The sequence below is a fragment of the Bufo bufo genome, chromosome 5, assembly GCF_905171765.1.
Source record: "Bufo bufo chromosome 5, aBufBuf1.1, whole genome shotgun sequence".
NCBI classification, from domain to species: Eukaryota; Metazoa; Chordata; class Amphibia; order Anura; family Bufonidae; genus Bufo; species Bufo bufo.
The window spans coordinates 85,484,517-85,510,694 of record NC_053393.1 but is presented as its reverse complement, the minus strand read 5'-3'; positions in this window follow the sequence as shown (position 1 = coordinate 85,510,694).

The following is a 26,178-nucleotide window of genomic DNA, read 5'->3' as shown; positions in this document are numbered from 1 at the left end:
CTTTACGCCTTGAAGGTGTTGGCCTGCCCTGCTGCCAGTGTTTTGTCTGAGCGGGTATTTAGTCCTGCTGGTGGCATTATAACAGATAAGCGTATCCGCCTGTCAACTGAAAATGCTGACAGGTTTATAAAAATGAAGGCCTGGATTGACCCTGAATTCTCAACTCCACCAGAGGAAAGCTGATGAACATAAAGTCACTTTAAATGTGTTGTTTATAATGTTCTGAATACACTGTATTCCCATGCACCCCTTCCACCACAAACAAGAGCATATGGTTGAATCTTCCTTTTCTCATCCTCCTCTTCCTCTTCCATCATATCAACATGCTTATTCGTCGCATATAATGCCCTCGTATATATGCCCTTGGCATATGATGTTTAACAGGGTCAGCTCAGCTGCAGGCCCTGGTATATTATTTTTTAGAGGGTTAGCTCACCAGCAGGCCCTCACCTACAATTTTTTACAGGGTCAGATCAGCTGCAGGGCCTCGCATATAATTTTTTAGAGGGTCAGCTCACCAGCCAAAGGGTGTATTGTAGTGCCGGTTCCTTGTAATTTTTGTCATCCCTTTCACTTAGTGCATAGGCTTTATGAGTGTAGGAGTCCCACTACCTGACAATTGTTCCACAATGTGAATTAGGCCCTCCTTTATGGGATATACAGGTTGTATCGGAGTGCCTCCTCCTTGTAATTTTTGGCAGCACTTGCACTTTATATACAAGTAAATATACAGGAAAGAATGTTTCCTACCAATTTTTACTCTAAAATCGATTTTATCTTCGGTTTTGTGCGTATTATTGTCAGTCTGTAAAAGTGGCGTACTACTCGGACAACATTGTTCCCAGCAGCGACCTGGGAGTCCAAGATGCATCCAGACATCCTCCCCATGCTGTTCCCGAACCATTTCAGTGGTGTTTCCATCAATTTCTGACCTTTTCCTATGAACCAGGCACGCTCCTCTCTTCAGAGCAGGGGATACCTGGTTTTGCTCGGGTTCTTCCATTGACTTCCACTATACTCAGGTGCTCGGTAGGGCACCCGAGCATCCCGATGTGTTTGGCCAGAGCACCTGAGCACTTTGGCGCTCGATCAACACTATTAGTTATGCCTCTTTATAATGATAACTTTTATAGGCAGCAGAATTCAAGAGCATTTACCTCCTCAAATCCTACATAGTTGAAAGAAAAAAGGAATCTTGTCCGTCATGAATCATTTATGGGACATCACCTTCACCGTGTAAGATGTAAATGTTACAATGAAGGAATAAATCATTTGGGGAAGATTTCACACGACCTCCTAGATGAAAAGTTAATCTGTATTCTGCCATGTCCACTTTTAGGAGAACTTAATAGATGAGGCTCCAAAAGCAGAACATGAAATATGCAAGAAATCTACGGCCACACTTATTTTTAGCAGAAATGAATGAGGGCTTGGTATAATTAGCGGGAGGTCATCATTTCTAAAAAGGGTTGATTACCAATATTACATCTCCAGTGATCAACCATATGCAGGTTAGCTAAAAAATATAATTAATATAAGGGGGAGGGGGGGATTTATTAAAACTGGTTTAAAGGAAAACTGGCTTAGTTGCCCATAGCAACCAATCAGATCCCACCTTTTATATTTCAGACCTCCTTTGGAAAATGAAAGGTGGAATCTGATTGGTTGCTGCGGGCAACCTTTACTCGCCCACAAGTGTACTCACCCACAGATGTGCCAGTAACAATAGCATGGGAAAAAAAACAATGTCACATAGCCCCATAACAACACCACCAGAGGTGTCAGCAACAGTGTACACATAACAATACACTATGACAGTTTTCCATGGTAAACCCTACAAGAACAAACCAAAATGATCTCATGAGTGTCAGCTATTCACTTACCTGTTCTCTAGCTTCTGTGCTGGTGTAAAGTAGAACTGGCTTAGTTGCCCACAGCAACCAATCAGATTCCTCCTTTCATTACTCACAGCTCCTTTGGAAAATAAAAGATGTAATGTGATTGGGCAACTAAGCCAGCTCTACTATAGAACAGTTTGATAAATCTCCCCTATGTCTTTTTGACGGTTCTGTCTTTCGTGTGATGGTCAATGGCGTGTGAGCATATGTTCATTTTTTTTTTCTAATTGGAGGGGCACGTACCTATGTCCTGACCCCTCCCCAGACCTACACTGCCATTGAAGGGGTTGTCCTATAAAAACAACTTATCCCCTATACACAGTATAGTGGGGTAAGTCTCTGATGAGTGGGTTCAGACCCTCATTTGAATGGTCACACATGTGTGCTGTCACAGATATCCGTGTACTTAAAGAGGACCTTTCATCAGCATCAAGTATGTAAACTGAATATACATACATGGAGAGCGGCGCCCAGGGATCCCCCTGCACTTACTATTATCCCCGGGCGCCGATCCCTTCTCCGGTTACAGGCTCCGGTAAAGTCATAGTTAGGCTCCACCCATTTGAGCCTGCCGCGGTCTCCTTCTCCTATACTGTAGCGCTGGCCAATCGCAGCGCTCAGCTCTTAGCCATGCTATGAGCTGAGCGCTGCGATTGGCCAGCGCTACAACATAGGAGAAAGAGACGCCGGCAGGCTCAAATGGGTGGAGCCAACTGTGACTTTACCGGAGCCTATAACCAGAGAACGGAGCGGCGCCCGGGGATAATAGTAAGTGCAGGGGGATCCCTGGGCGCCGCTCTCCATGTATGTATATTCAGTTTACATACTTGATGCTGATGAAAGGTCCTCTTTAAAACAGATAGTTACAAGTAAAAGGCCGATAGAATTGAATAAAGCGGCGCTATTCCAAAAACATCTGGCTCCATTTGCACCAAAAAAATGGGCGTACATGCCGTGGACAACATTTATTATGTGCTTCAGACTTTTTTGGGCCTCACTAGACAACAGGTATGGCTTCACAGGGAAAGCAGTGTGGCTTCACTGAAAGGAGTGAGGCTTGAAATGTGACGCTATGCACCAACAGTTTGGCGCAAGTGTAATACCCCAGAGTGGTATTACCATTCCTGCACCCTTCTACTGTCTTTAATGGTTAACATAAATGTTATCTTTGTAACACTGTGCATTCATGATCTTGCTATGAAACTGTTTTGTACATGTAATGTTCCTGGTTCACCAGCAGGTGGCAACAGATATATGGCAGAGAAATCTTTAGATAGAATGGAATTTACCATTCCATTCTCCCTCTTTTGGACAGAAGTGGGCCAGTCCTGTTTCCTCCCAAAGAGAGCGGCAGCAGTTTAGTCCAGTCTAGTTAGATAGATAAAGATGGTTTAATATCTTTATCAGCGAAATTGCAGAAGGCCCCGATGGTAAGGTGTGTCTTTTTGCTGATGACACAAAGATTTGTAACAGGGTTGATGCACCTGAGAAAACCTGAATATTGTCTGGATACAAGTTGATGCAAGCAAAGCTGTTAAACTTTATAAAAGTCAGGACTCGACTTATTCTCCACCTCCACCATTACTCATTCCCTTTATTGCTTCGGAGCCTAACTCTGGGGAGTGACGGTATCCAGGTAGGAGCACCATGACACACACAGAAAACTATCGGGGCCGCACCACACTACTCTGCATTCCGATAAACCTGGGACACGATCGGCCCTGGGGGGGGTGGGGGGGGGGGGGCATGTTGCACAAGCCAATCAATAGGTGGTGCAAAGTTAGAAAAAAAAGTCTAACTTCTCTAGAAAGATGCAGCAAATCTTGCATCCATTATCAGCCACTCTGATAAACATGGTGCATCTTCCGACTGTCTAATCTAAATATTAGACAGGATTAATAAATCTGCCAAGGTAAATTTTATCAGCTGTTGTAGTTTTTATTGGCATTTTTGATGTATAACAGACAATACAAAGAATATATCATCCCTCCACTGCAAATCGAAGCAGCTGGCAAAAAAATGTCCACGTATACAGGTATATCAGTTTACATTCAATATAGCAATTCCTATGCTCAGATTAATGGTATGTAAACTGCTCACTGTATTTAAAGCAATGTACAAGGTAATCCTGAGGTTGCCAACCATGGTGTTTTTCCATATGAACACCTACTGTACATGAACCCTGTCAGACCCAGGCCTATTTTAGCTTTTAAGACCGCTGTAATTATTTTTTTCGTCACCACATTCTGATAGCAATAGCTGCATGAAGGCTTGTTTTTTTTTTCTTCTTTTTTTTTTTTTGGGCTAAATCAATTTTTGTAATGCAGATTCTAAGAACTGGAAGGAGGTACCTGTACTGGTTCAAATATAATCCTCGAATCTATATTTTCTTCAATATAAAATCAACCGTGACAACGCAAGTAAGAAAAAAAGGCGGTTATAGAAATGAGGCGGCTTCCTAATGACTTCGTCATGGAATTCGTACTAAAATCCACACGGAAAAATGGCTGTGTTATTGGGGAATACATGATATATGACAAATACAGGTGTTAGGGTGTCGTAACCCCTCAGTGACTACCAATACACCTTTAAATAATATAATATATATATATCGTGGCTCACCCGTATCTGATAATATGGTAAAGGTGCTCTGTTTTTTGGATGCTTCACCTATTCATCCCATGTAGCAAGATATAAAATATAAAAGTAAAAACAGGCACTCAACAGCTGGCAGGTCTATAAGTAGTAGCTTTATATAATACTAAAATATATATAAAATTGTGCATAAAAATTACACATAAAAATACATAAATTGTTTAAAAAACACATAAATTGTTTGAAAAAACATAAAATACACTGGGGACAATATACAGTTGTATTCCTATATATTCCCTGTAATGGCTATCTAAATGGATATAATGCTCTTGGTCATTTCATACAGATGTGCAGTATAGTAAATGTGCAAATAATACAAATCATACACTTATAAGTGAATTGAGGTAGATATCCTGTGAAAAAATATAAGTGTCCTGTGAAAAAATGTATATACACTGCGTGCAGAATTATTAGGCAAATGAGTATTTTGACCACATCATCCTCTTTATGCATGTTGTCTTACTCCAAGCTGTATAGGCTCGAAAGCCTACTACCAATTAAGCATATTAGGTGATGTGCATCTCTGTAATGAGAAGGGGTGTGGTCTAATGACATCAACACCCTATATCAGGTGTGCATAATTATTAGGCAACTTCCTTTCCTTTGGCAAAATGGGTCAAAAGAAGGACTTGACAGGCTCAGAAAAGTCAAGAATAGTGAGATATCTTGCAGAGGGATGCAGCACTCTTAAAATTGCAAAGCTTCTGAAGCGTGATCATCGAACAATCAAGCGTTTCATTCAAAATAGTCAACAGGGTCGCAAGAAGCGTGTGGAAAAACCAAGGCGCAAAATATCTGCCCATGAACTGAGAAAAGTCAAGCGTGCAGCTGCCAAGATGCCACTTGCCACCAGTTTGGCCATATTTCAGAGCTGCAACATCACTGGAGTGCCCAAAAGCACAAGGTGTGCAATACTCAGAGACATGGCCAAGGTAAGAAAGGCTGAAAGACGACCACCACTGAACAAGACACACAAGCTGAAACGTCAAGACTGGGCCAAGAAATATCTCAAGACTGATTTTTCTAAGGTTTTATGGACTGATGAAATGAGAGTGAGTCTTGATGGGCCAGATGGATGGGCCCGTGGCTGGATTGGTAAAGGGCAGAGAGCTCCAGTCCGACTCAGACGCCAGCAAGGTGGAGGTGGAGTACTGGTTTGGGCTGGTATCATCAAAGATGAGCTTGTGGGGCCTTTTCGGGTTGAGGATGGAGTCAAGCTCAACTCCCAGTCCTACTGCCAGTTTCTGGAAGACACCTTCTTCAAGCAGTGGTACAGGAAGAAGTCTGCATCCTTCAAGAAAAACATGATTTTCATGCAGGACAATGCTCCATCACAAGCGTCCAAGTACTCCACAGCGTGGCTGGCAAGAAAGCGTATAAAAGAAGAAAATCTAATGACATGGCCTCCTTGTTCACCTGATCTGAACCCCATTGAGAACCTGTGGTCCATCATCAAATGTGAGATTTACAAGGAGGGAAAACAGTACACCTCTCTGAACAGTGTCTGGGAGGCTGTGGTTGCTGCTGCACGCAATGTTGATGGTGAACAGATCAAAACACTGACAGAATCCATGGATGGCAGGCTTTTGAGTGTCCTTGCAAAGAAAGGTGGCTATATTGGTCACTGATTTGTTTTTGTTTTGTTTTTGAATGTCAGAAATGTATATTTGTGAATGTTGAGATGTTATATTGGTTTCACTGGTAAAAATAAATAATTGAAATGGGTATATATTTGTTTTTTGTTAAGTTGCCTAATAATTATGCACAGTAATAGTCACCTGCACACACAGATATCCCCCTAAAATAGCTAAAACTAAAAACAAACTAAAAACTACTTCCAAAAATATTCAGCTTTGATATTAATGAGTTTTTTGGGTTCATTGAGAACATGGTTGTTGTTCAATAATAAAATTAATCCTCAAAAATACAACTTGCCTAATAATTCTGCACTCCCTGTATATATAACCTATAAAAGGTAGAAAAAAAGAGAAAAATATCAATCCTGTGTGGTTGGTGTTTAGTGAAGAAAGTCTTATGAAGACCTAGTAGCAGTTCTTTAAATAAGGAGGTGTAATTGTTTCCATTCAATATAGCAATTTTGTAACAATTCCTCTGTGCATCAGATATATAATTAGGGTTAGGTACAATGTGGTCGGGTTTTTAAAAACTGGGGCGTCCCCCTGGTTCTTCAAACCCTCTTACCTTCCCCTAGTTGTGACTGTCCTCTATGGGGGTGCCACTCTGATAAACGCTGGATTATTTGTGTCTCCCGGATTAACACGGGATCCGACACTGTAGAATTGCCGCTCGCTGATCTCGGCGTTCCACGAGGATGCTTCCTTGCGTGTCAGCAATCAGGAAGTAAACTGCAGAGTTCGCGTAGTCTCGTTAAAGTTAAGGAGTATATATATATATACACATATGTAGTAGCTTGCACTGAGGATATAAATATAAAATAAAAAATAGTAAAATATGAATAGGAGAAATCCATTACGGGTTTTGGTGGGGTTCTTGAGATACGCAGTATATAAGGAAGAAGGGTAGTACTCGCATTATAGCCACTGAGGAAGAGGGCGGACCCTCGAAACGCGTCTGGCTGGTCCTGCGAGTGTGAAACTACCCACCTGAACCCGAATATATCTACCATCGGAAGTTTATTATACAGTTCGGAAGATTCAAGTGCAATCAAAGCTGGCCCGAGGTATCGCGAGACTACGCGAACTCTGCAGTTTACTTCCTGATTGCTGACACGCAAGGAAGCATCCTCGTGGAACGCCGAGATCAGCGAGCGGCAATTCTACAGTGTCGGATCCCGTGTTAATCCGGGAGACACAAATAATCCAGCGTTTATCAGAGTGGCACCCCCATAGAGGACAGTCACAACTAGGGGAAGGTAAGAGGGTTTGAAGAACCAGGGGGACGCCCCAGTTTTTAAAAACCCGACCACATTGTACCTAACCCTAATTATATATCTGATGCACAGAGGAATTGTTACAAAATTGCTATATTGAATGGAAACAATTACACCTCCTTATTTAAAGAACTGCTACTAGGTCTTCATAAGACTTTCTTCACTAAACACCAACCACACAGGATTGATATTTTTCTCTTTTTTTCTACCTTTTATAGGTTATATATATATACATTTTTTCACAGGACACTTATATTTTTTCACAGGATATCTACCTCAATTCACTTATAAGTGTATGATTTGTATTATTTGCACATTTACTATACTGCACATCTGTATGAAATGACCAAGAGCATTATATCCATTTAGATAGCCATTACAGGGAATATATAGGAATACAACTGTATATTGTCCCCAGTGTATTTTATGTTTTTTCAAACAATTTATGTGTTTTTTAAACAATTTATGTATTTTTATGTGTAATTTTTATGCACAATTTTATATATATTTTAGTATTATATAAAGCTACTACTTATAGACCTGCCAGCTGTTGAGTGCCTGTTTTTACTTTTATATTTTACACCTTTATATAACTGTCACTAAGATGCCTTAAGCTGGACCGCCGTCAGAATATCTGTATGTACCCCAAAATGATACAAATGAACACTACAAGCCACCCCACACAGCAACCACACAATAAAAATAAAAAAGTTATGGGTCTTGGAATGTGACAATGAAAAAATGAAAAAAAAAAAAGCACTACGGCTCAAAACAGGTGGGACACTAAGGCCTCGTATACATATCCGTTTTCCATTTTCTGCGGACAGCACACGTACCCATTGATTTAAATGTGTCTGTTCACAAGCTTCGGGAACAGAGGCCGTGGATCAGTAAAAAAATCACTGGGATATGCACTACTATGATCCGTGATGCGGACTAAGCACGACCATTGAAATATATGGGTCCGTGAAAATCACTAACACACATCCCTGTTGTGTCCGTTTTTCACTGAAGACTAATAGGAGATACTTTGGAAATTAATTTTCAGCTCAGCCACGTCAGTGAATTACGGATGACACACGGATGGTAAAAATGGACACACGGACCAACCACGGATCCTTTGTGGACATCTTTACGGATGAAACACGTACGCTTTTTTTCAAGGACGTTACACTGACGCGGAAATGTGAACGAGGCCTACGAGTTTGGTACCAGTGATTTAAACCATAGAACGAACACAAATGCATAGATTAAATCCAGCTCTAATTTCTACTTTTCGAACCTGCAGATATCAGAATATCTACCTGAAAAACTACAAGTTATGTAGAACATGATATACCTTAGATACTGAATGAGTAAGGAAACGGATGTAATGGCGATAAACAACTAAACGTCTGCACCAGAACAACAGCCAGTTGATGAATGCTTCGGGAACAGCGGCTAATTAGTGAAATTACTGCAGAAAATTACTTTACACTAAATGCTTCACAGGTTCATTATGCAGTTTTGATCAATAAAGCAGAATTCCGGGCACTTGGTATCTCAATCCGTGCGACTATCAATAATCCGATCCCTTTTCTATCTGCACCGCTCGCTCAAATATAAGGAATCACAAAATACACAGACATTTACAGTCCCGGAATACCCAGTGCTGCTTCACTCTATTGCAACGGTGGCTCAACAGCACAAAAAAAATTTGCGGAAAAAAAATAAGTAGGATCCTTGTATTTTAAAAGCAAAATCTAGATATATACATATAAAGACACATATCTTTTACTTGTATCCAGAGTACTCTATCTATACAATGACAAATACTACATTACAGTCCCCAGACAATGCTGCCAACCAGTGCCCAAATAATACTACTATACAATTCCATACAGTAATCAATCAATACTAGCAGAACGTCCCCCATAATAACATCATGTAATGTCCACAAAATAAAGTTATTTATTGTACAAAAAGTACTGCTATCAATTGCCTAAATAATACTCTATATAATACTGCCATATCCACAAAATACCATCAAGTAGTCACAAAAAATATGCAATATCTGAAGGATATGCTGAAGTAATGCCCACATAATATTGGCATATAATACAGTATTCAAATAATACTCCTAATCACATTTTATTATAGTTCAAAAAAACCTAAAAATACAAAATTCTATTCACAGCTGCATGTACATAAACCCTAAAAATACCAAATACTACTCATAGCTGAGGGTGGTTGTAGGGCTTATATTATTGGGTGCCAGGAGTCCCTTGAGAATTGTCCAGTTTGCCAGCCCCTGATGATGGCCTCACACAAATGTTTACCTAGAAGCTGTAATGCTACCAAAAAACTATCTTTATAGCTGTAGACAATGTCGAAAATACAGCTCCCAGCACGCCCTCATAGCTTGTGCTTAGAGATGAGCAAAGTTTTGAAAAATTAGATTTGGCAGCTTGGCCGAATTTTGACACGCAATTCGATTCATTCCAAATTAATACATCACGAATCGCTATGTTAAAACCTTATTCAGTCTGTCAATCAATGGGACTGTTTTTAACGGCTGCTTAGACAGAAGTGCACCCGCCTAACAGCCTTTAAAAAAGGTAATAGTGCATTATACCTTTTGGCCCCTTTCACACGGGCGAGTTTTCCGCGCGGGTGCAATGTGTGAGGTAAACTCATTGCACCCGCACTGAATCCGGGCCCATTCACTTCAATGGGGCTGTGCACATGAGCAGTGATTTTCACGCATCACTTGTGCGTTGCGTGAAAAATTGTAGCATGTTCTATATTCTGCGTTTTTCACGCAACGCAGGCCCCATAGAAATGAATGGGGCGGCGTAAAAATTGCAAGCATCTGCAAGCAAGTGCGGATGCAGTGTGATTTTCACGCATGGTTGCTAGGAGATGATCAGGATGAGCGACCCAGGACCCCATTAAAGTAAATTCATTGTATTATTTCCCTTATAACATGGTTATAAGGGAAAATAATAGCATTCTTAATACAGAATGCTTACTAAAATGTCGATTGAGGGGTTAAAAAAAATTAAAAATTAACTCACCTTTTCCACTTGATCGCGCAGCCGGCATCGTCTTCTTTCTTCTTCTTTCAGGACCTGCAAAAGGACCTTTGATGATGTCATGTGATAAGCGCGGTGAGGTCAGCGCAGGTCCTGCTGAATGAAGATAGAAGATCATCAAAGGTCCTTTTGCAGGTCCTGAAAGAAGAAGAAAGAAGACGATGCTGGCTGTGCAATCAATTGGAAAGGTGAGTTAATTATTATTATTTTTTTAACCCCTCAATCGACATTTTAGTAAGCATTCTGTATTAAGAATACTATTATTTTCCTTTATAACCATGTAATCTACAGAACACCTAACCATGCAGTGAAGAAGTCTGGGTTCGGATCTGGGTACCCCATTCAGTTTTTTATCACGCGCATGCAAAACGCATTGCGAGAAAAACTGAACAACACAATGCAATCGCAGTCAAAACTGACTGAAATTGCGTGCGCACTCGCGCGGGCTTCCCGCAATGCACATGCGACGCATCCGGAGCACATCCGGGATGCCAGTGTGAAAGAGGCCTTTGGGTTTAAAAAAAAATTATAATTCACTCACCTCATCCACTCATCACAGGTCTTTTCAACTCAAGAGAGGAGCGGACTGCCTCTGCGCGAGCAAGTGGATAAGGTTTTTTTTTTGTTTTGTTTTTTTTCTAAGACAACTCTAGCCACCACTTTAGGAAAAATGATTTGCTAGCACGAAGAGCAAGGAAATTCCGCTTTGCGACAAATAAAATTTTTCCCAAAACTTTGGATCAAATTCCGCTTCGGAATCTTCGATTCGCTCAATACTTCTTGAGGAAAGGGTTTAGGAAAGCTCAGAAATGGTGATTTGTTCGGAAATAGTGAAACACACCCCATTAGTCGCCTTCCTAAAGTGCAATATTGCAGGTTGGTTCTAGCTGTATATTATAGTTTTCTGTGTAATATACAGTCAGGTCCATAAATATTGGGACGTCGACACAATTCTAGCATTTTTGGCTCTATACACCACCACAATGGATTTGAAATGAAACAAACAAGATGGGCTTTAACTGCAGACTGTCAGCTTTAATTTGAGGGTATTTACATCCAAATCAGGTGAAAAGTGTAGGAATTACAACAATTTGCACTTGTGCCTCCCACTTGTTAGGGGACCAAAAGTAATGGGACAATTGGCTTCTCAGCTGTTCCATGGCCAGGTGTGTGTTATTCCCTCATTGTCCCAATTACAATGAGCAGATAAAAGGTCCAGAGTTCATTTCAAGTGTGCTATTTGCATTTGGAATCTGTTGCTGTCAACTCTCAAGATGAGATCCAAAGAGCTGTCACTATCAGTGAAGCAAGCCATCATTAGGCTGACAAAAAAATAAAAAACATTTGGCGTGGCCAAAACAACTGTTTGGAACATTCTTAAAAAGAAGGAACGCACCGGTGAGCTCAGCAACACCAAAAGACCCGGAAGACCATGGAAAACAACTGTGGTGGATGACCAAAGAATTCTTTCCCTGGTGAAGAAAACACCCTTCACAACAGTTGGCCAGATCAAGAAGACTCTCCAGGAGGTAGGTGTATGTGTATCAAAGTCAACAATCAAGAGAAGACTTCACCAGAATGAATACAGAGGGTTCACCACAAGATGTACCGTATTTTTCGCCCTATAAGACGCACCGGCCCATAAGAGGCACCTAGGTTATTGGGGAGGAAAATAAGAATTTTTTTTTTTTTTACCAAAAGGTGTGCTGTGTGTTTGGTGGGTTTGGAACTAATGGTGGTCTGTGGATGGCACTATTACTGGAGATCTGTGGATGACGGACACTGTTATGGAGGGATCTGTGGATGATGGACACTGTTATGAGGGGATCTGTGGATGACGGATACTGTTATGAGGGGATCTGTGGATGACTGACACTGTTATGGGCGGATCTGTGGATGACTGACCCTGTAACAGTGCCATCCACAGATCCTTCCCTGTAACAGTGCCATCCACAGATCCCCCTTGTAACAGTGCCATCCACAGATCCCCCCTGTAACAGTGCCATCCACAGATCCCCCTGTAACAGTGCCATCCACAGATCCCCCCTGTAACAGTGCCATCCACAGATCCCCCTGTAGCAGTGCAAGCCACAGATCCCCCCCCCCCATAACAGTGTCAGTCACCCCCCCCCCCCCCCCGATCTGTCTGACACTGTTATGGGGGGATCTGTGGATGACTGACACTGTTATGGGGGGATCTGTGGGTGACTGACACTGTTATGGGGGGGATCTGTGGCTTGCACTGTTACAGGGGGATCTGAGGATGGCACTGTTACAGGGGGGATCTGTGGATGGCACTGTTACAGGGGGGATTTGTGGATGGCACTGTTACAGGGGGGATCTGTGGATGGCACTGTTACAGGGGGGATCTGTGGATGGCACTGTTACAGGGGGGATCTGTGGATGGCACTGTAACAGGGGGATCTGTGGATGGCACTGTTACAGGGGGGATCTGTGGATGGCACTGTTACAGGGGGGATCTGTGGGTGGCACTGTTATATATGTGCCATCCACAGACCCCCCACCCCATAACAGTGCCATCCACAGACCCCCCCCAGCCCATAACTGTGCCATCCACAGACCCCCCCAGCCCATAACTGTGCCATCCACAGATGTCTACCATAAAAATGTCATCCACAGATTCCCCCCGCCGCCGCTCCGGTATACCAATATAAAATATCTTATTCAATTAATAGTTATTAAACATGCCCCCCAACTCCTAATAGTACCTTACATCCTAACAGCTTCTGTACAATGCCGGCAGGCAGGTGCGTCCCTCACTGACGTCACTTGCCTGCGCCGCCTGCTTCATTCATAAAGTAGGCGGCGCAGGCACGTGACATCAGGGAGTTACGCTGCCGCCCGCCCGGCCTGCCTGCATTCTACAGAAGCGGTTAGGATGTAAGGTACTATTAGGAGTGAGGGGGCATGTTTAATAACTATTAATTTAATAAGACATCTTATATTAGTATACCGGAGCGGCGGGGTGGGGCTATACTACACTGACTGCACCGCCCCGCCGCTATTGCCGGCCCCCAGCTCCCCCTCCCAGTCCCTCCCCGAGTCCCCGCTCGCTCGTACATCGCAGCTTGCGATGTAAAACTGCAAGCATTCGCCCCATAAGACGCAGGGGCATTTTCCCCCCATTTTGGGGGGAGAAAAAGTGCGTCTTATGGGGCGAAAAATACGGTAAACCATTGGTGAGACTCAAAAACAGGAAGGCCGGATTAGAGTTTGCCAAACGACATCTAAAAAAGCATTCACAGTTCTGGAACAACATCCTATGGACAGATGAGACCAAGATCAACTTGTACCAGAGTGATGGGAAGAGAAGAGTATGGAGAAGGAAAGGAACTGCTCATGATCCTAAGCATACCACCTCATCAGTGAAGCATGGTGGTTGTAGTGTCATGGCGTGGGCATGTATGGCTGCCAATGGAACTGGTTCCCTTGTATTTATTGATGATGTGACTGCTGACAAAAGCAACAGGATGAATTTGGAAGTGTTTTGGGCAATATTATCTGCTGATATTCAGCCAAATGCTTCAGAATTCATTGGACGGCGCTTCACAGTGCAGATGGACAATGACCCAAAGCATACTGCAAAAGCAACCAAAGAGTTTTTTAAGGGAAAGAAGTGGAATGTTATGCAATGGCCAAGTCAATCACCTGACCTGAATCCGATTAAGCATGCATTTCACTTGGTGAAGACAAAACTGAAAGGAAAATGCCCCAAGAACAAGCAGGAACTGAAGACAGTTGCAGTAGAGGCCTGGCAGAGCATCACCAGGGATGAAACCCAGCGTCTGGTGATGTCTATGCGTTCCAGACTTCAGGCTGTAATTGACTGCAAAGGATTTGCAACCAAGTATTAAAAAGTGAAAGTTTGATCTATGATTATTATTATTATGTCCCATTACTTTTGGTCCCTTAACAAGTGGGAGGCACATATAATTCCTACACCGTTCACTTGATTTGGATGTAAATACCCTCAAATTAAAGCTGACAGTCTGCAGTTAAAGCACATCTTTTTCGTTTCATTTCAAATCTATTGTGGTGGTGTATAGAGCCAAAAATGTTAGAATTGTGTCGAAGTCCCAATATTTATGGATCTGACTGTATATCACTGTCCCTGTAATCCATTCTGCATAGAGACAGGGCAGGTGATATTTTCTACGTGGGAAACTTTATTAATGTCACTATCACTACATCATTAATTGCTACAGGCACTGTCACAATGAGAAATTCTTCAACGTGACCAATTGGGTTCTTAAAGAGTGGAACTAATTGCAGTACATAGGCAGCAGGGACAATGTTGATAACTCACTGCTGTCTGCTGTTATATATAATGTATAGTGATGAGCAAAGTAATGAAAAATTTGATTGGGTGGCTTCGCCAATTTTTTTTAAAACATTGTTATATGACGAATTACTTTGTCACGAAGCGCATTTCTTTGTAAGTAGTGGGTGCAATGACAGGAAACGGTGGTTGCGCCGACCTCCGTCATTGTACCCCTCAGATGCCGCGCTCATAGCTGATGGCGGCATCTGACATTGCTATTATAGTGTAAAAAAAATAAATCATACTTAACATCATCCATTTGATCACGAAGAGTCGGCTGCCACCATTTTGAAGATCTAGCATGAAATCTCGCATGGCCCGTGATGACGTCGCCCGGGGTGGTGACGTCATATGTCACTGCACATGGGTAATTTGTGCGAGATCTTCAATCAAGATGGCTGCGGACAGCTTTCCGTGCTCATATGGATGAGGTAAGTATGATTTTTTTTTTTTTTACCGCCATTTCAGGGAGAATTGATTCGCTACCGCAAAGCACAAGGAAATTTGGCTTAGCGGTGAATCGCATTTTCCCTGAAATTCGGATCAAATTCCACTTCGTCTGGATCAACTCGCTCAACACTAATAATGTACATTCAGAAAGGTTAAAAAGGTGCTATTGTGATGAGAAAAACACCATGACACTCACTAATACTAAATTCCTTCCGTTTATAGGATATACATTGCATTCGGAAAGTCTTCTGACCCTTTAACTTTTTTCACATTTTGTTGAGTTGCGGCCTTGTGCTAAAAGGAAAAAAATAAATATTTCCCCCCATCATTCTGCACTGAAAACCCCATAATGAGAAAGTGAAAACAGAATTTTAAAATTTTTAGCAAATTGATCAAACACTTGATGACCTCCACCATACATGTACGGTGAAAGTCGACTTAAAGATGCTGCCCACTCGTGCATGCAGCGATCGCCATAGCTGCCGGGTTTCTGCTGTTTTTAAACAGCAGAGACCCTCGGCGGATGTATGCGATCAGCCCTATGACACGGCATCTGAGCGGTCCAGAAGCAGGAGCTATGCGCTCCTGCCCCTGTAACAGTGTTTCCCGGCTGAGAACGGAGAACCTGTTATGGTATAGTAATAGCCCAAAGCCTCAAGCAGGCTCCGGTAGATATTACTAGTATATATCAATACAGGCCAGCAGGTGGCAGCACTGTATTGGTATATTTTAAATGGAGTGTTATATGATGGCTATTTAGCCATCACAGAACACACTAGGCACTCTAATGACTGTCAGTTATAGTCACCCAGGGTGACTTAAAAAAAAGCTGGAATTTTTTTTTTTAAAGAAAGTTTAAAAAAATATTAAATATAAAAACATATAAAATTTCAAATCACCCCCCGTTTCCACAAAATAAAAATAAAAATACATAACCAATAAAAAAAATACACATACACATATTTATCCCATATGGAGAATGGCATAATGGAAAAAAAATCGCCACTTCAAAAAGTGGCACACACTTATATCACTCCTCAAAGTACAGATCACTCCTCAAAAAATGAGCCGTCATACAGCTCTGTACACATAACTAAAAAAATGTTATAGGGGTCAGAATATGGCGAGGAAAAGAAAAAACATTTTTTTCAAGGTTTTTATTTTAAGAAAAACTATACAAGTGTGGTAGCATTGTATTTATACTTACCTGGAGAATGAAAGTAACAGGTCAATTTACTGCACAGAGAACGCTGTTAAAAAGAAAACTCCATAAAACTGTGGCAGAATTGCGTTTTTTTTTCCAATTCCATATCATTTGAATTTTTTGTCTAGCTCTCTACTACATAATATGCAATATTAAATAGTGCTATTAGAAAGTACAACTTATCCCACAAAAAATACGGAAAAATAAAAAAGTTATGGCTCTGAGAAGGCGGTGTAATGAAACGCAACCTCAAACGCAAAAACGGACAATTGCAAGGTCCTCTAAGGGTTAAAAATGGACATAAGTATTCAGACCCTTTGCTATGGTACCTGCATTTAGCTCTGGGGGGCTCCCAATCCTCTGGATCATCTTTGAGATGTTTCTACACCTTGAGTCCATCTGTGGTAAATTCAGTTGATTGGACATGATTAGGAGAGACGGACCCCTGTATAACCGCCTCACGTCCGCCCATAGGATATAAACGTCCTATGGGTGGACGTCTATTTCTGACAGCACGTTTTAAAACGTCCTGTCAGAAATAGCAGCTGCACGCTAATCGTGCAGCTGCTGATCGGGTTGCCCGCTGTCAGTGACAGCAGGGCAACCCTAAGACAAGGCAGGGACAGTGCCCAGGTGTCCCTGCCTTCACGATCGCTGCAGACACAGCGCTCACCGAGCGCTGTGTCTGCAGAGCAGGAAGCGCTGTGCGCTTCCTGTTCCGGCCCGGCGGTCATGTGACCGCCGTGACCGGAGTGTGCAGGAGCTGTTTGAGGTCTCTCAGAGACCTCGATCAGCCCTGCTGTGAGGCTGTACAGCGCAGGATTGCTGCTGTACAGCCTCTATAGGGGTGCATTTGTCCTGTAACTGGGGCTACTATGTCAGCCCCAGTTACAGGAGAAATCAACAGTGTAAAAAAAAATAAAAAGTGAAGTAAATGTCCCCCAGAGGTCTTGTATGACCTTATGGGGGACGAAAAGTGTAAAATAAAATAAAAATAAAATAAAGGGTTGAAAAAATAAAATAAAAAAAAGTTTCACATGTAAAAAAAAAAAAAAATCCCAAGTAAGGAATAAAAAAAAAAATTAAAAATAGAAAAAATAAAATAAAATAGACATATTTAGTATTGCCGCGTCCGTAAAAACCAGCTCTATAAAAATATCACATGACCTAACCCCTCGGGTGAACACCGTAAAAAATAAATAAAATAAACTGTGTCAAAACAAGCAATTTTTGTCACCTTGCATCACAAAAGGTGCAACACCAAGTGATCAAAAACGCGTATGTCCCACAAAATGGTACCAATAAAACCGTCACCTCATCCCGCAAAAAATGAGCCCCTACATAAGAAAATCTCTCAAAAAATAAAAAAAACTATAGCTCTTAGAACATGGAGACACTAAAACATCATTTTTTTGGTTTCAAAAATGCTATTATTGTGTTAAAGTGAAACAAATAAAAAAAAGTATACATATTAGGTATTGCCGCGTCCGTAAAAACCAGCTCTATAAAAATATCACATGACCTAACCCCTCGGGTGAACACCGTAAAAAATAAATAAAATAAACTGTGTCAAAACAAGCAATTTTTGTCACCTTGCATCACAAAAGGTGCAACACCAAGTGATCAAAAACGCGTATGTCCCACAAAATGGTACCAATAAAACCGTCACCTCATCCCGCAAAAAATGAGCCCCTACATAAGAAAATCTCTCAAAAAATAAAAAAAACTATAGCTCTTAGAACATGGAGACACTAAAACATCATTTTTTTGGTTTCAAAAATGCTATTATTGTGTTAAAGTGAAACAAATAAAAAAAAGTATACATATTAGGTATTGCCGCGTCCGTAAAAACCAGCTCTATAAAAATATCACATGACCTAACCCCTCGGGTGAACACCGTAAAAAAAAAAAAACTGTGTCAAAACAAGCAATTTTTGTCACCTTGCATCACAAAAGGTGCAACACCAAGTGATCAAAAACGCGTATGTCCCACAAAATGGTACCAATAAAACCGTCACCTCATCCCGCAAAAAATGAGCCCCTACATAAGAAAATCTCTCAAAAAATAAAAAAACTATAGCTCTCAGAACATGGACACATTAAAACATAATTTTTGGGTTTCAAAAATGCTATTATTGTGTAAAACTTTAATAAATGAGAAAAAGTATACATATTAGGTATCGCCACGTCCGTAACAATCTGCTCTATAAAAATGTCACTTGACTGAACCCCTCAGGTGAACGCTGTAAAAATAAATAAATAGAAACTGTGCTAAAACAACCAATTTTTTGGTCACCTTGCCCCATAAAGTGTTATAATGAATGATCAAAAAATCATATGTACCCAAAAATAGTACTAATAAAACTGGCAACTTATCCCCTAGTTTCCAAAATGGGGTCACTTCTTGGGAGTTTCTACTGTAAGGGTGCATCAGGGGGCTTCAAATGGGACATGGCATCTAAAAACCATGTGGAGTTCCTTTCCTTCTGCGCCCTGCCGTGTGCCCATACAGCAGTTTACGACCACATGTGGGGTGTTTCTGTAAACCGCAGAATCTGGGTAATAAATATTGAGTTTTGTTTGGCTGTTAACCATCGATGTGTTAAAGAAAAAAATTGATTAAAATGGAAAATCTGCCAAAAAAGTGAAATTTAAAAATTTGATCTCCATTTTCCTTTAATTCTTGTGGAACGCCTAAAGGGTTAAAAAAGTTTGTAAAATCGGTTTTGAATACCTTGAGGGGTGTAGTTTCTACAATGGGGTCATTTATGGGGGTATCCACTATGTAGGCCCCACAAAGTGACTTCAGACCTGAACTGGTCCTTAAAAAGTGGGTTTTGGCAATTTTCTTAAAAATTTGAAGAATTGCTTCTAAACTTCTAAGCCTTCTAACGTCCTAAAAAACTAAAATGACATTTCCAAAATGATGCCAACATAAAGTAGACATATGGGGAATGTTAAATAATAAATATTTTATGAGGTATCACTTTCTGTTTTAAAAGCGGAGAAATTGAAATTTAGAAAATTGCGAATTTTTCAAATTTTTGGGTAAATTTGGGATTTTTTCATAAATAAAGGTGAAATATTTTGACTCAAATTTATGACTATCATGAAGTACAATGTGTCACGAGAAAACAATCTCTGAATGACTTGGATAAATAAAGGCGTTCCAAAGTTATTACCACATAAAGTGAGATATGTCAGTTTTGCAAAATTTGGCCTGGTCAGGAAGGGGGCAAAGGGCCCAGATGGGAAGTGGATAAGGTCTCACAGCTGACATGGCATATCACAGCAAAAACCAAGGCCGCAACATAACAAGATGTGAAAAAATGTAAAGGGTCTGAAGAATATCCAAATGCTTTGTAGTTCCATAAGGACACGGCAGGGATCCAGGATAGCGGGAGTGCTCAAAGATAAATCAGCTCAACAGCCTTTTTGCTTCATCAAGGTGCCTCAAAGTCCCATTTTATAGGACCAGTCAATAAATAGTATATATAAAACTGCATAATATCAAAAAATGACTAACAGTAGCAGCAACGTATCACCTCTTCCTTCATATTAGAAAACCATTGAGATCATTTTAATCATTAAATCCAAGAGGCCCCAGTGCTTCCATCCAGGATTTTAAAGAGGTTTCTCTCTGCAATAGGAGTCTATTACTTGTTGTTTGAATCATGCTGTGTATTGTGGGAAATGCCGATGTGCCTTTTCTATATGGGTAGCTATGTTTGTTAGGTTTACAGACTATAGTAATTAAGTAAAGACTGCAAAAGGTGCTTTGAGACTAAGGGTACTTTCACACTTGCTTTGCTGGATTCCGGCAGGCAGTTCCGTCGCCGTATGCAAACAGACAGCATTTGTAGATGGATCCAAATGCAGATCCGTCTCACAAATGCATTGCAATACCGGATCCGTCTCTCCAGTTGTCATCCAGAAAAACGGATCCGGTATATATCTTTTTCACATTTTTAGGACGGAACTCAATACCGGAAAAGTTTAACTCTAGTGTGAAAGTACCCTAACTGAACATGTGAGGGAATGCCATGAGGGTAAAAGTTCCTGATTTAAGTTCAACCATCCAGTAGAAGACATTTCACTTTGTTGAGGGCAGTAGACTCTTTTAAGTCTCAGACACTGGGACCTCGAGCTTAAAACGTACATAACCTTTCAACAAAGTTTGCATTAATCAGTAGTACAGTGTGTGGATATGAGGAATTTCTGGCCACTATATCATTTGCGCCAGTCATTTTTAGCAGTTTTCCCTTGTGCATGCTGAAGAGATGGTTGGTGAATACTAACTCCCATCCACTGCACATAGAAAGTAGAGGAGAATCTGCTTCCTAACCTTCTCTTACTCACTCAGAAGCAGCCCCAGGATTATGGAGGACATTACAGAGATGTACTGACCCGTATGGTTGTGAATACAGCACTTGAGCTGAGATATAAACTTCATATTTAGCTGTAGCAGTCTCTTTGGTGTCTCTCCAGAAATTCTGTCTCATTCTGCTCCTGATCACCCCCCCCCCCCTCATCTCCATAGATTTGTGAGGACATGTTTAATATGGCCCTTCTGTGAAGCTAATCCGTGCCGTACAGATTCAAAGTATATTTCAAAGAGAAAAGCAATTGGTAAAGGATAGAGGGGGAACAGTTGATAACATGAGAACTAGACATATTGCAAAGTTTCTTATGGTTACTTGTACTATGGAATTATACAAAGTTATGTGAAAAGTTAGTGACTATTTAGTAGTCGAAAAATGATTGTTTTCATAATATGAAGGGATAGTTGATGTACTGTTGCTATTGTTTGTAATTTTTGCATTTATTTTTATGTTCTATTGAAATAATGTAGTTTTGTATGAGCTATTTAATGATTGGTCCCATAAAAAGGGCCTTTACTGGGAGTCCTGTAAGGTAACTTTTGCACTTGCGTTTACATTTTCCGGTAGAGGATCTCAATACCGGAGAAAAACGCTTTAGTTTTGTCCCCATTCATTGTCAATGGGGTCAAAACATAACTGAACAGGACAGAATGCTTAAAAATGCATTCCTTTCAGTTCCCATACCGGAGAGCAAACCACAGCAAGCTGCGGTTTTCCTTCCATCATGGGATGCAGAGCAAGACGGATCCGTCATGACCCACAAGGCAAGTCAATTCTTTGACACAATAGAAAATGGATCCGTCCTCCATAGACTTTCAATGGTGTTCATGACAGATCCGTCCTTGCTATGTTAAAGATAATACAACCGGATCCGTTCATAAAAGATGCAGACGGTTGTATTATCAGTAACAGAAGTGTTTTTGCTGATTCATGACGGGTCAGGAAAAAAAAGGAAGTGTGGAAGTAGCCTAAGGCACCTTGTTCAAGCGTCATGTGAGATGTAAAATAACCGTTGTGCCAACTCTGCTAGGAGGAGTCCCGCTATCCTGTATCTTCATTGTGTCTTTTATGGACTAATAAGAAATCACAGGTTGTCAACCAGGGGCGGATTAAGTGCATGATAGGCCCGGGGCTGTCTACCCAATTCGGCCCCCCCTACCATTTTAGTTTTAGTTTTTTTTCTGTATGAAGAGGCTGCATTGCTTTGTGAGCGCCACAGTCTCTTCCTAGGCCATATGATATCACATTCATCGTTCACGTGGTCTAGGTGCAGCTCTGTCCCATCTGAGTGATTAGGGCTGAGCTGCAGTACCAAGCGCAGTGCTATCAAATGGACAGCGCTGTGCTTGTTAACAAGCAAAGAGGCTGCGGTGCTCACTTTAACCCCTTAAGGACATAGGGCGTACAGGTACGCCCTTGTGCCCTGGTACTTAAGGACACAGGGCGTACATGTACGCCCTGTGTATTTTCGATCACTGCCGTGCGGCTGGCAGTGATCGGAACCCGGTGCCTGCTCAAATCATTGAGCAGGCACCTAAGCTAAATGCGCGGGGGGGTCCCGTGATCCCCCCATGTCGGCGATCGCGGCAAACCGCAGCTCAATTCAGACCTGCGGTTTGCTGCGCTTTCTGCAGTTTCTGATCCCCGCGGTCCCTGACCGCTGAGTTTCTGATCCCCCCCCCCTGCACCCCTGAGTGATTTTAGCCTGGTGGGAGGTGCAGGGGAGGGTTGCGGGCGGTGCGGGCGGTGCGGCAGGCGGGATCGCAATCCCCCGCCCGCCTCCCCTTGAATAATCGTTGGCGTCTAGTGGGTATACCAGGGTGCCAGCACATTGCTGGCACCCTGGTATAAACGGCTGACATCTGTGATGCGATGTCAGCCGTTTAACCCTTTCCATACCGCGGTCCGTACGGACCGCTGTATGGAAAAGGTTAACAGCGCAGGGAGCTCCCTCCCTCTCCCATTGGGGGGCTGCTGTGCCTTTGCAGCCCCCCCATGGAGAGGGAGAGAGCCCCCAGACAGCCCCGTCCTTACCCTTCCTCGTCTGCGAAGTTCTGACCAGTACTGAGCAGACAGGGAAGGTTCCCATGGCAACAGGACGCTGTCTCAGGCATCCTGCTGTCCATGGTGCTGAACAGATCTGTGCTAAAAGGTATAATAAAGTAAAAATCCAAAACACATTTATCACTGATTAAAAATAAAAAAATAAAAATTCCCTACACATGTTTGGTATCGCCGCGTCCGTAACGACCTGATCTATAAAACGGTCATGTTACTTTACCCAAACGGTGAACGCCATAAAAATAAAAAATAAAAAACTATGATGAAATTGAAATTTTGCCCACCTTATTTCCCAAAAAAGGTAATAAAAGTGATCAAAAAAGTCGTATATACGCCAAAATTGTAACAATCAAACCGTCATCTCATCCCACAAAAATCATACCCTACCCAAGATAATCGCCCCAAAACTGAAAAAACTATGGCTCTTAGACTATGGAAACACTAAAACATGATTTTTTTTGTTTCAAAAATGAAATCATTGTGTAAAACTTACATAAATAAAAAAAGTATACATATTAGGTATCGCCGCATCCGTATCGACCTGCTCTATAAAAATATCACATGACCTAACCCCTCAGATGACCACCGTAAAAAAAAAAAAAAAAAAAACGGTGTTAAAAAAAGCAATTTTTTGTCATCTTATGTCACAAAAAGTGGAATAGCAAGCAATCAAAAAGTCATATGCACCCCAAAATAGTGCCAATCAAACCGTCATCAAAAAATGAGATCCTACTTAAGATAATCGCCCAAAAACTGAAAATACTAAGGCTCTTAGACTATGGACACAATAAAACATTTTTTTTGTTTTAAAAATTAATTCATTGTGTAAAACTTACATAAATAAAAAAAATTGTATACATATTAGGTATCGCCGCGTCCGTGACAACCTGCTCTATAAAATTACGGCATGATCTAACCTGTCAGATAAATGTTGTAAATAACAAAAAAAAAACGGTGCCAAAAAAGCTATTTCTTGTTACCTTGCCGCACAAAAAGTGTAATATAGAGCAACCAAAAATCATATGTACCCTAAACTAGTACCAACAAAACTGCCACCATATCCCGTAGTTTCTAAAATGGGGTCACTTTTTTGGAGTTTCTACTCTAGGGGTGCATCAGGGGGGCTTCAAATGGGACATGGTGTCAAAAAAACCAGTCCAGCAAAATCTGCCTTCCAAAAACCATATGGCATTCCTTTCCTTCTGCGCCCTGCCGTGTGCCCGTACAGCAGTTTACGACCACATATGGGGTGTTTCTGTAAACGACAGAATCAGGGCCATAAATAATGAGTTTTGTTTGGCTGTTAACCCTTGCTTTGTAACTGGAAAAAAAATATTAATGGAAAATCTGCCAAAAAACTGAAATTTTGAAATTGTATCTCTATTTTCCATTAAATCTTGTGCAACACCTAAAGGGTGTAGTTTCTTAGATGGGGTCACTTTTATGGAGTTTCTACTGTAGGGTTGCATCAGGGGGGCTTCAAATGGGACATGGTGTCAAAAAACCAGTCCAGCAAAACCTGCCTTCCAAAAACCATATGGCGCACCTTTCACTCTACGCCCTGCTGTGTGGCCGTAGAGTAGTTTACGGCCACATATGGGGTGTTTCTGTTAACGGCAGAGTCAGGGCAATAAAGATACAGTCTTGTTTGGCTGTTAACCCTTGCTTTGTTAGTGGAAAAAATGGGTTAAAATTGAAAATTAGGCAAAAAAATGAAATTCTCAAATTTCATCCCCATTTGCCAATAACTCTTGTGCAACACCTAAAGGGTTAACGAAGTTTGTAAAATCAGTTTTGAATACCTTGAGGGGTGTAGTTTATAGAATGGGGTCATTTTTGGGTGGTTTCTATTATGTAAGCCTCGCAAAGTGACTTCAGAGCTGTAGTGGTCCCTAAAAATAGTTTTTTTGTAAATTTCTGAAAAATTTCAAGATTTGCTTCTAAACTTCTAAGCCTTGTAACATCCCCAAAAAATAAAATATCATTCCCAAAATAATTCAAACATGAAGTAGACATATAGGGGAATGTAAAGTCATCACAATTTTTAGGGGTATTACTATGTATTACAGAAGTAGAGAAACTGAAACTTTGAAATTTGCAAATTTTTCCAAATTTTTGTTAAATTAGGTCTTTTTCGGTGCAAAAAAAATAATTTTTTTGACTTCATTTTACCAGTGTCATGAAGTACAATATGTGACGAAAAAACAATCTCAGAACGGCCTGGATAAGTCAAAGCGTTTTAAAGTTATCAGCACTTAAAGTGACACTGGTCAGATTTGCAAAAAATGGACTGGTCCTAAGGTGTAATAAGGCTGTGTCCTTAAGGGGTTAACATCGCGGTCTCTTCAAACAGCTGATTGGTGGGGGTGCCAGGAGTCAGACCCCCACCATCTCATAACTTTCTGAGTACAGATGTCATAGATGTTACCTGCAGTCCTATGCAACACCCCACATAACACAGTGAACTATTGCATTATGTGGGGTGTTACGTAGGACTGCATGGAATATCTACTACATTATCTGCACACAGAAAGTTAGCACTGTGATCTGGGCTGTTACATAGGACTGCAGGTGACAAATTAAATTTTTTGTTGCCAAATGTAAAATACATATGATTATGATAAAAGAAGACTTGGAGGAGAAGATGAGACGCAGGTCACAGTAGTGAGCCAGCTCTACATATAGGGGAATACAGCACCACATACCTGTTACATCCAGTGACATCTCCTGTCATGTAGATCTTCTCTTTCCTCTTCTCCTCCATTTGACCCAGACTACCATGACTAATTCTTTCAGCCACATCTCGTCTCTACAGAGTTTGTTACACAGACACGTTAGAGTTCTCATAATTGGGGTCATTTATCAAACTGGTGTAAAGTACAACTGGCTTAGGTCCCCATAGCAACCAATTAGATTCCACCTTTCATTTTCCAAAGGAGCTGTGAAAAATGAAAGGTGAAATCTGTTGCAATGGGTAACTAAGCCAGTTCTACTTTACACCAGTTTGACAAATTACCCCAAAGGTCCCTATAATGTCTACAGCAATTATAATATCCTCCAGAGTGCCCCCAGTAATAATAACACCCTATATTGTGCTCCAGGTAATAATGCCTGTATAGTGTCCCCTAAAATAATGTCCCCTAATAGAAACGCCCCCACACTGCCCCATGTAGTAATTCCCCCCACACTGCCCCATATAGT